At 40.5% G+C, this 11,813-nt stretch overlaps 1 long non-coding RNA gene across 1 annotated transcript; it reads left to right on the top strand.

The window, feature by feature from the left end:
• Positions 1 to 8,498: 8,498 nt before the first annotated feature.
• LOC110905426 lies at positions 8,499 to 10,675 on the top strand. Its single transcript, XR_002573107.1, has 3 exons — positions 8,499 to 8,624; positions 9,140 to 9,206; positions 10,482 to 10,675. It is a non-coding gene; the product is annotated as an uncharacterized LOC110905426 (long non-coding RNA).
• Positions 10,676 to 11,813: the final 1,138 nt, after the last annotated feature.

Genomic DNA, 11,813 nt, shown 5'->3' with positions numbered 1-11,813 from the left:
CATTGATAATAGACCGAGGCCGTCGGGTCCTCCAACAGGGACCTACAACCAAGGATGGCGAAACCACCCAAACCTTGGTTGGAGGGAGCCCGGCAATAGTAGTAACCAACAACCACAACGAACAAACTTTCAGCAATCAAGAAATGAGTCACAAAATTTCACTCAACAACAAAGTGGGAGAGAAAGGCTCGAAGATACTATATCTCGCCTCGTCTCTGACACTGACAAGAAAAATTCGGAAAGATTCCTACAATTAGAATCAAACTTTAGGAATCAACAAGCTAGCATTCAAAATATAGAAAAACAAATAAATCAACTAGCTCAAAATTTTTCCGAAAGACCACAAGGCGCGTTACCTAGCAATACCGAAACCAACCCGAAGGCACAAGTTCACCTCATCACGCTACGAAACCGAACCGTAGGGCCTGCAGAAGTACCTCCAACCGTGGAAGAATCAACGCCAACACATCTGCAGGAGAAGGACCCTCCCCCATCAACAGAGCCTACCAAGGCTCCTCGAGTTCCGTACCCCGGTAGGTTAATTCGTCAAAAAACCAACGAGCAATTCGCAAAGTTCGAAAGTTTGCTAAAACAATTGCATGTCAATATTCCTTTTATCGAAGTCCTAACCCAAATGCCCAAATACTCTAAATTTATGAGGGACTTCCTAACACATAAAAAGAAAATTGAGAATTTGCAATTAGTTAATTTAGGCGAAGAGTGCTCTGCCCTCGTACTCAATAAACTACCCCAAAAGAAGATCGATCCCGGAAGCTTCACGATTCCGTGCTCAATAGGGGAATCTCCCGTTCGCAATGCCTTGGCCGACTTAGGGGCAAGCATTAACCTCATGCCCTCCTCAATGTTTAAAAGGCTTGGCTTGGGAACCACAAGCCCCACAAAAATAAGCATACAACTCGCGGATCGATCGGTCAAGTTCCCGCAAGGTGTCATCGAGAATGTCTTGGTAAGGGTAAGCAGGTTTGTTTATCCTGTTGACTTCGTCATACTCGATATGGAGGAAGACAACGAGGTTCCCCTTATTCTAGGGAGACCTTTCCTTGCCACCGCACAAGCAGTAGTGGACATGAATGAAGGGACACTAACGTTGAGGTATGGGGACGATGAGGTAAAATTCGGAGTTGGGAAAAGAATAGAGGATGACGACCCGGTCCACTACATGAAGGTTATCGACTCAAGCTTGGATGCCGCTCTCCGACGGTGTAACTTGGGAAGCAAGGCATCCCAATCAAATGACGTGTGACCGGGAATTGGGTCTAGCCAAGGACCCTTATAAACGTGGCGCACCACGGAGGCATTCCGCGGACCTATCCTTAGTTTAAGTTTAATCTTTTAGTTTTTGCAGAATAAAACACGCTCATGGTGGTAATGGATGAAAAAGGGAACGAGAAAAAAAATGGAACCATGCAGAAGAACAGAACAAACCGACAAAAATCTCCATAACAGAAGGCTCCACACGGGCCGTGCCCAACCAACACGGCCCCGTGCTGAGCCCCCTGCAGGAAATCACCCAGTTCAGGTAACTGGACACGGGCCGTGTTCAGCGAACACGCCCCCGTGTCCAGGCTTCTGTTTCAATTCTATAATTTTCGTTACTGGCACTTCACCACGGGGCCGTGCCCGGTCAACACGGGGCCGTGTCCAGAGTGCCAGTAACACAAATCTTTGTTTTTAAACACACTTTTACATATTCTAATCAACCAAAAACTTTATTTTTGGACACATTGAGGACAATGTGTAATTTAAGTGTGGGGGGGATGCTAAAACCTTGAAATTTTTGCAAAATCCTAAAACAAGCCTTACACAAAACTCTATTGGAACCGCTAAACACCCCAAATTTTTTTCAAAAACTTTTTCATTTTTTTTATTTACTTGTCTTAGTTTAAGTTGGGAATAACAAGTCATAAAAGGGTTATATTTTTACAAACTTACAACCGATAGCGTCGTGATAAAAAGAACTAACATAAGAAAATTATGAAACGGTATAACAAGTCTAGCTAAAATTCGATTATATATGCTTGGTCACATTAAAAACCCATTCCCACAAAAAGTGAGTTTTGAGCCTTTATTGAGCATAAAAATACACATATTTAGATTAAATGCTCATTTTTCGTTTCTTGTGTGAATAGCCGCTCGGTCTTTACAAATCTAGAACTTGCCACGACGATACATTCCCGGTCCTTACCAACTTAAACCCAAGTAAGTAAATGACGGAGGCATTAGGACTAACTATTTTTTCTTTCAAAACCATTATTTTTCATTTTTTTTTACCTACCCAAAATCCCCCTAGAAAACCCCTTTGAGCCTAAACCTTTCATTTCATTACCCCCAAAACAATTTTCTACCCACCAAAAACCTTTTTCATCTTTTCACCTTTATTTTAGTGACAAACTCGGTTTTTCATAAACATACCCTTTACGTGACGATCAAAAAAAAAAAAAAAAAAAAATGATGAAGTCAAAAACAAACATAAGCTACAAAAAGCTTGTTTGGAGAAATACTTCAAAAATAAATGTCACCAAAAATAAGGTATTTTACGAAAACCGACACTTGTTACGATTTTCGCCCTTTTTACTAACCACTAACCAACCACCCACCTTTAAACCCAAGCCTTCACCCCAAAAGACCTCTTGATATTTACAAAGGTAAAAAGTTAAAAAGGAGGAGGATTGATCGCTTGGCAAGCATATGGAAAATGTAAATCCGTGCCGCTCTCGAGCGATTCACTTAAATATACACCTTCGGCCGAGTGATTGAGTGATCTCCCGTGAGGTATGTGAACTTGTATATAAATGGAATTTTAATAAGGCATGCTATGCCAAATTAAGTAGTTTATCTTATGTAAAGTTCAAGATAAACCATGACGAATAAGATTGTAAATAAAATAAAAATAAAACCTATACAAACCTTGGATTCCCGACACTCTAGGACAAGTTAAAAAAAACTTCTCTTCTACCTATTCCATTTGGGAGTGTAAGCCACATTAAAAGAGTTTTGCTTGAGGACAAGCAAAAGTTCAAGTGTGGGGGTATTTGATGTGTGTAAAATGCAACATATAAAACACATCAATTAAGGCATAAAACTAACCCTTTTTAAGTACTAATGTTGGAAAAAGAGTGTTTTTGTCTTCCTTTTGTATTTTCAGGATGAAATGAGCTCAAAATCACAAAAGAAGCAAAAAGACTACTAAATCTACCATAAATACAAGAAAAGGAACAAAAGTGAACTGCCCGGACCCTCAACGGCACCTCCCAAGACAAAGAGAAGAGAAACAGAGCCTGAACACGCCCCGTGTCCAGTGAACACGGGGGCGTGCCCAGGAAGCAGCAGAAAAGACAAACCAGTAGAAGCTTCCATTGCTCACCACGGGGCCGTTCCCAGCGGACACGGGGGCGTGTTGAAAGTACAGCAGGCGCATTAATTGTAATTCGCAATTACAATTAATGAGGAGAGAGAATGTCAGACGGGCACGGGGCCGTGTTCAGCGAACACGGGGCCGTGTCCAGCGTTCTGTTCAGCCTATAAATAGAGGAGCTTGGCTTCATTCTCTCTCATCCCTTGGCACACCACCTCTCTCACACTTCATCCACCACCCACCACCACCATAACACCATCATCCACCACCATCATCCATTGTCCATCATAGAGTGTGTGAGTCGTCTCGGGATCCAAGATTGATCGTAAGGGTTCTTGACAATCAAGGCCATGTTTGCCTAAGTCTCTTACATCACTTGGTGAAGACAAGTGTTTAGTATAATACTTTTTATTTTTAATCTTTTGCACTTTTTATTTGGTTTTGTATTAATGACTTTAATAACTAGTTACTTATGTTGAAGGTGATCTTTCCTTATCGTTTGTCCGTGGTGTCTTGGCATTATTTTACTGTCTATATAAAATAAAAGATTTTCACCATTCATATCTCCACGGTCTATATGGAGGTATGTTGGCTACCTGGTCGGGGGTTAAGGGAACGGTTTGGTAAAGGTCTTGCCCTTGTTCAGCGTTTAGAGGTCCTGCTTGGGACCTGGGTCAAATTTAGTAGGATCTCCTTCAATGCCCATAGGTATTGGATGGCGGGGATCCAAACTCTTTGACCCCCTCATAAGCTAACTACTATTAATACTATAACCCGGCTATTTAGGACTGTATCCCTGCTGACTCAGACTACTTAGCCGAGGGTAACGTCACCGCCAAAAGCGGGGCCTACCATAATTTGCATTAATAACTTAATTCATTATCTTTCAATAATCCAACCCTTTAGGATTGTATCCTTGCTGACTCAAACTACTGGGTTGAGGGTAACGTCACCTCCGAAAAAGGGGCCTACTACAATAACTAAGATAATCTCTTAAACAAGTGCAAAAGTGCGAAAATAATCAAAGGTTATACTAATACACTTGTCGGATCCAAGTGATTCATCTTGTCTATCTGTTTTTATTTTATTTTATTTTTCAGCATTTAGTTAGTTTTTATTTTTCTTAGTTTAAAACATTTTTCTAACTTTTTGATTTGATTAGACGTTGAGGATAAACCAGTATTAAAAGCTCTTGTGTCCTTGGACGACCTCGGTATCTTACCAACACTATACTACGTCCACGATGGGTGCACTTGCCCATATGTGTGTTTAGTGTTAGTAAATATCGTGTTTTATAAATTTAAAACTTGGCTAAAAGTGTAAAAAGGGCTTAAAAATATACATCAAAAATATATACACACTGACACGCATCAGCGCCCCATGGTGATGTGCTAGGGCTTATAAAGCCTTTATCAAGCAATTCTTGAAGTTGGCTAGATAGCTCGCGCATTTCGAACAGTGCAAGGTGATAGGGAGCTTTTGTAACAGGTGTAGCACCGAAAATAAGATCAATACGAAAATCGATATCACGAGTAGGGGGTAAACCAGGTAAATTAACAGGAAAAACGTTAGGAAAATCACAAACAACTGGACCGTCATTGATAATTCTCTTCTCATTCGTCGTCTCCACAATATGGGCTAGGAAAGCGATGTATTCCTTGCGTAAATACTTGCTCGCTTGGATACATGACATAAGCTTCAATTCTTTCGAGAGTACTTCACCGTAGACACATAATTGATCACCGTTTGAAAGGGAAAACGAATCATCTTTTCGAAACAAACAACTTCAGCACGATTCTCGTGAAGAAAATCCATGCCCACTATGACGTCAAAACTACCTAGTTGCATAGGTATCAGATCGATAGGGAAAACATGATTGTTGAGTTCAAAAGTACAATCACACAGAATGGAGCTGATGGTAACGGTTCTTCCGGTGGAAACTTCTACATCGAAGGTTGTTGGGAGATTAGCGCGTTTACATTTTAGAAGCCTTTCGAATTCGAACGATACAAAACAGTTATCAGCTCCAGTATCAAATAAGCATGAAGCATAAATACCATTAACAAGGAACGTACCATTGACAACGTTGTCAGTCTGAGGCTTGCGAACATTGATGTTGAAAGTTCTTCCCCGGGCGGCTTGTGGTTGTGGTTTCTGCTACTGCTGTGGTTGCTGCTGCGGTGGCGGTTGCTGCTGCGGCTCTTGTTTCACAACATGCTATGGGCAGACATTTGCGAAATCGTTTGGGTCACCGCATGTGTAGCAAGCTCGTGCATTAGCAACTTGTGCTGGAGGTGCTGGATTAACCTGAGGTGCAAGAGGTTGAGCTGGCGGTGCTGCGAGAGCTTGAGGAGCTTGCTGACGAGGGCCTGAGTGACAGTGAGCTGTGTAGTGCCCACAGAGGTTGCAGTTGACACAGAAACGGCAATTTGTTCCCACTGGATGATGATAAGTGCAAGTAGGGCACAATGGGTGAGTATCAGTATACGCACGCTTAGCAGGCGGTGCGTTGGGAGTAGCAACCTGACGAGACTGATTGTTGGGCAAAGCGACTACCGCGCAGTTCTTGTTGGAGTTCCTTCGCTTGCGACTTTGACGAGTAGACTTGGGGGCTTGAGATGGTGTTGTGTCAATGTTTGGTGTTGCAGTAGCTTGGTTGAGACTCTTGGTCGAGGTCTTGAAAACTCCGGCAAGACTCGCTTGTCATTGATCTCTGCTGCGAGCTGATAGGTTTCCTCAATTGTTGCTGGTTTCACTGCTTGAACAAAGTCAGTGACACAGTCAGGAAGAGCACGGATATACTTCTTGATGGTTTTCTCAGGGGTGTCCACTTGACTTGGACAGATGATGCTCAATTGCTTGAATCGGGCGGTGAGATCAGAGTTATCACCTCCATCTTGCTTGATGTTCTAGAATTCATTCTCCAGCTTCTGGACTTCGTGGGGAGGACATAATTCCTTCATCATGAGCTCTTTCAGCTCCTCCCATGCGAGACCATAGGTTGCATCATTCCCGCGCCTGTTGCGATCGGCGGTCCACCAATCAAGTGCCCTTGACTGAAAGACTCTAGTGGCGTTCAGAGTGCGGAGATTCTCAGGACATCCGCTTTGTCGGAAGGTGCCTTCAATTGAGTCAAACCACTGAAACATCACACTGGGTCCATCTTCGCTAGTAAAGTTCATAGGACCATAGGCTTTGAACTGCTTGAAGCTAAATGGAGCTTTCGGCGAGTCATTCTTGGAATCAAGAAGTACTGCTGACAGCATGAATTTCACTGACAATCTGAGGGATCACCTTGGCCATTTCCTTGGCCATGAGAGAGGCGATGCGTTTGTCAGCATTGTTCCGCTAGATGTTTCGGCGAGTGTGAGAGTCAAGAGAAGACATCTGCGGAAAGATTGGATGAGATTCGATTATATTGGGTTTGGTTAAGAGTTTAGCATTTCATACAACATATTTATTATTATTATTCACACAAGGCACAGGATCACACACTCACGTAAGCACATAACCACATAGGCACATAATCACCTATTTGCACGTATACACAAAAGCACGTATTAGCACATAATTCTCATACACATATTTTGCACGTATTCACCTTCATTTTAAATAAGCGTAGTGCGTATGAGATAAACATGAAGTATAGTGTGGCATAAGCGAGTAGTATAGCGTAAAGTAAATAAGACTGCTTAGTTTTTTCGCGGTTAGTTAGCGTTTTAGATTGCGAGAGTTGTGCGAGTTGTGCGTACTTTAGTAAGGCAGGAAGCGATAAAATGAAACCAATAAGCAAAAAAATTCACAAATTTAAAGCACATAAACATAATAAACTCAATGACGCGTAAAATCGGCGATTGCAGGCTAGAAAATAAATAAAGTGCCTTGGGTGTTAGACATCGACTACCCAAAGTGATTCAACTGTTCCCAACAACTTCGAGTACACGTTTTTGGCCTAATAGACTATGCTCTCACCATAATACTGCTAACAACATTCATCCTTCCAGTTACTACGTGACTCAGGTTATTGGAATAGTCAAGACTTTGGTGAGACCTTTTAAAATCATTTTGGGGAGTGGAACGGGTTATTAAGATGCGGGTTTCACCCCTAACTTAATGACTTCGCTCCTAACGGTGGTTAGAAGAACCACGAGATGGAGATGGAGATTTCCGTTGAGATATGGCTATCACTCCTAACTCAACGAAAGGTTCTCGTGCCAAGAGTAAAATACGTGGGGTGAGTGGTCTTATCGAGAGTTCTTGGTATTCACACCTAATCTTGACACAATCACTCGTTGGTGGTATACGAGTTTTCGAACGTGTATATTGTGTTAGCCTTAGGAAAGACGAAATAAATTTTTTTCAGCCTTAGGAAAGGCTCCCTTCGTACGAAGCTGCCATCGTACGAAGGTGGAATAATGTGGGTTCGTAAGAGGGTACAACATGTGGGTTCGTACGAAGCCCCAAGTGGGTTCGTACGAAGCCTCAAGTGGGTTCGTACGAAGCCCCAAGTGGGTTCGTACGAAGCCCCAAGTGGGTTCGTACGAAGCCCCAAGTGGGTTCGTACGAAGGTGGTCTGTTTGGTACTTAGACTATAGACTAGGCCTGTTTTACACGACTCGACCTAATTCCATATAGTTATGGCTCTGATAACAATCTTTCACACCCCAACCGATGGCGGAATCATCGGGGCGTGGCACTAAGCGAATCAGATTGTTCAAGAGAATCCATAATGACTAATTTTAGTGACAATATTTAACAAGTTCATTATCCCATACTAATAAACAAATATTTCAACAAAAGTCATAACAGATTGACGTCTCTCAAACAAAACAAATCCGACAACTTAGATTTACTAAGGTGAGTTTCTAGCTGTAACACCCTGAAATTTTAAATATCATATTTTAAACAAAATAGCGGTAATAGTCAAGATAAAATAACTAGAATGAATAACCTAGTTAGTTAGTGTCTCGACGTAGTAGAACAAACATGGTTAAAATATTTGCTTTTAAATATCTTATGTGTAGTAGAGGGACTAAACTTGTCAAACATGAAACTTGCATGTTTATTTACAAAATATCACACCAAACACACACTTAGGTATGTCTGGTTCGATCAGAGCAAAAGGGGCGATCAGAAAACTCCCTTTCAAACCCTAACTCTTGCAAAAACTCACAATTGAAGGCTCCAATCAAGTCCAAATCGAAACCTATATGTAGATTAGTGATCACCTCCTTGAAGGGATCATAAGGTATGTAAATTTTAGTGTTTTTGATTCAATTCAAGTTCTAGACAAACTATGAAAAAATCAAAATTGAGCTTGATTTTATGATGTATAGATGAAACTTGTAATGAAAACTAGTTTAAGAACTAATACTAGTTGATAATTGCAGAAATCATGTCAAAAAAAATTATGAAATTTATAAGAACCCATTCATGGAATAAGTGGGTTTTGCAAAATAGGCTGAATACTAGAATTTATAACTATCATAAGTGATATTTCTTGATATCTAGATAATGAATTTAGCATTTGAATGCATGCTTGACATGATGAAACCAAAATGTGTGAATAAACAGGTGAAAATAACAAGTTATGAACTTGATTCTAGTTAGATTAAAATCAGACCCGCTAGGTGTTCGTTAAAATGCCTAAGTGAGGGTTAATATGTTAAGAATCGGATGACAATGCATATTTGATTATTTAGTGAATTATGTGTAAATAATTATGAAAAGATTTCTAAATTGAATGTGAATTGAACTCATTAGGCAAGGAATCCGGATCGTCGAGTGGATAAGCCGGAGGAGATACGCGTTTGAAGGGTGCGCTTTAAAGGTACGTGACTTGTCGTCTCGTTACACTTATGTAGATAAACCTAGTCGTAGGTATGTTTAATATTGATTTGGCGAAAATAATGGCGTTTGGTATGTCAATGAAGTGGTGTAACTCACTCGACAACTAAACGGGTCAAACTAGTTAAATAATTATGTCTATTTGTTATTTTAGCCGGAGGAGATACACGTTTGAAGGGTGCGCTTTAAGGGTACGTGACTTGTCGTCTCGTTACACTTATGTAGATAAACCTAGTCGTAGGTATGTTTAATATTGATTTGGCGAAAATAATGGCGTTTGGTATGTCAATGAAGTGGTGTAACTCACTCGACAACCAAACGGGTCAAACTAGTTAAATAATTATGTCTATTTGTTATTTTAGCTAGTTGTATTGAAATTTAGCAAAAGAAGAAACCCGTTATGTCACGAAAGTGATAAAACTCACTAGACAAGTAAAACGGGTCAAAACGTTGGTCAAAAGTAGAGTTTGGCATGACTTGGAAATGGTGGTCACCATTCGACATCCAAGCGGGTTTGTAAATGTTGAAGTGATTGAAACATCACTCGATGATTAGTTATAATTAAAGCGTAAGCCGTGAAGCAGACACACTAAACTTGTTACAAACAAACCCATAGTGTGGGGATAAAAATTCAGAAATTATGCATGTCAAATCGACAAGAGGAGCATGTTAAAATCCTCGAAAATAAAGCATGTTGTTAAGGCATAAGCAACTCTCGGTAAGGGAGCGAAACGCTAATATTGGTGAACCCGGGAATGGGTAAAGATGGCCTAAAACATGAGATGACAACAATACAAGTTGTAGAGCTTGTAAACAAACGGGTTGAATAAATAAAGAGCCAATTTATAGGCCAACTGTTCTTAAACTAAAAATTTATGTGAATTGTGCTGATAAACGGGACCGTAATTTAATTACGGTCGCGTAGGAAAAAGAATCGGCTAAATCGGACACTCGAGTAAAAAGTTATGTTGATTTAAAGTTTATACATGATAAAGCAATGTGCTGGGATGATATACAACTCCATCAAATGAACCTTCTGTCAAAAATACACGGTAGCGCTATGCCACGGCGAAACCCAACTACCATCGCGCGACGCGACGGCGGTGGCGGGCCGCCACGGCTTGGCCAGCCTCCGTCGCACGACGCGACCACCCCAAATTCGTGGAATTCTTGTTGTTTCTCAATGTTTAATCATGAAACCTGTTTATACTGGATGTTAAAGTGTCAAAGCTAATCTTTTACATGGTTTTGACCGTAGGTGAAGATGGACTTAATCCGGATGGCGATCAAGCGACTCTCAAGAACCGAACGCACTAAACAAAGCTTCTGCATTGATCTATTTTGTTTCAGTAATATGTAAACACTTGAATTTACGTTTGAAAGTTTATCTAGTAGGATGATGACTTGAATATTTTGATCAAGTATGATCTTAAAAGCAAGAAAGTTTTTGTAAGCTCGAGATTTTAGTAGTAAATGCGTGTTATATATTATTAATTCTGTTATTTTAAGACGGGTCTTATAAGTTGGTAGTCAGAGCCCAAGGTTGTGGGTAAAGTGTGTTCGGTTCAAGCTTGATCAAATATCCGGTAAGAATTAGTTATTTTAGTAGGTTTCATTAAAACATTAGGAAGTGAATATGATTGGATGTGCATGGGCAGAGTGCGTAATACACTCAAACCCGGAAAGTGCACCAAACACGAATGGTTTAAGCAAGTGGCAAACTTGCCTAAACCAAAATGAAAGACATAAATGATATAAAATGAAATCTTTAAATAATTAGTATAAACATTTCAGATTCAAGATGGCCGACAAAGGCAATGATGATCCGGTGCCGATAGTCACCGAACAGATGAAACAAATGTCCGGGGTAACCGGGGGCGAACCAGCATCTCAACTAACTGAAGAGATGGAAGCTAAAATTTCCGAGAAAGTCGAAAAGGCAGTAGAAACCAGTTTACCGCAGTTTGTAGACAGACTACAAACCACAATCCTGCTAGTGGTGGAGGATATGATGACCGAATTAAAAGAAAGTCTCTCACAAGAAAGAGAAGACGAAAGAATGTTGGATGTGAACCCAAGTCCCGTAAAGAAATCGAAGCCTAATAAAACTTCTAAGAAAGAAGCTACAATAAGAGAATTATCTCAGTGTGAAATATGTGAAAAAACTCACCGGGGCAAATGTTACTTTAGAAACAAACCATGTCCCATTTGTAGAAAAAAGTGGGACATGTGGTTGCAAATTGCCCAGGGAAGGTGTTAGTGTGTTATAAGTGTTATAACCCAGGACATAAAAGGTCCGAATGCCCGGAATTGGTCGGAACCGAAGATACAGCGGACGCAAGGTCTGACACCCCAAAAGAGAAGGCAAGGTCTTCCCACATGACAGCCGCAGAGGCTAAAGCTGAACCTGATGTCATTTCAGGTATGTTTCTAGTAAATTAAAGTTTAGCACTAAGATTATTTCGATACGAGAGCGAATAATAGTTTTATATGGGTGTATATGAGTAGTGAGATGAGTAAACTTTGTAAAAGAAATATACATATATATATATATATATATGTATATAAGCATAAACAGAAGTGATCACAT

Source organism: Helianthus annuus, chromosome 14, assembly GCF_002127325.2.
Source record: "Helianthus annuus cultivar XRQ/B chromosome 14, HanXRQr2.0-SUNRISE, whole genome shotgun sequence".
Taxonomy (NCBI): Eukaryota; Viridiplantae; Streptophyta; class Magnoliopsida; order Asterales; family Asteraceae; genus Helianthus; species Helianthus annuus.
The sequence above is the reverse complement of the archived record's forward strand: the minus strand, read 5'-3'. Positions and strand labels throughout refer to the sequence as shown.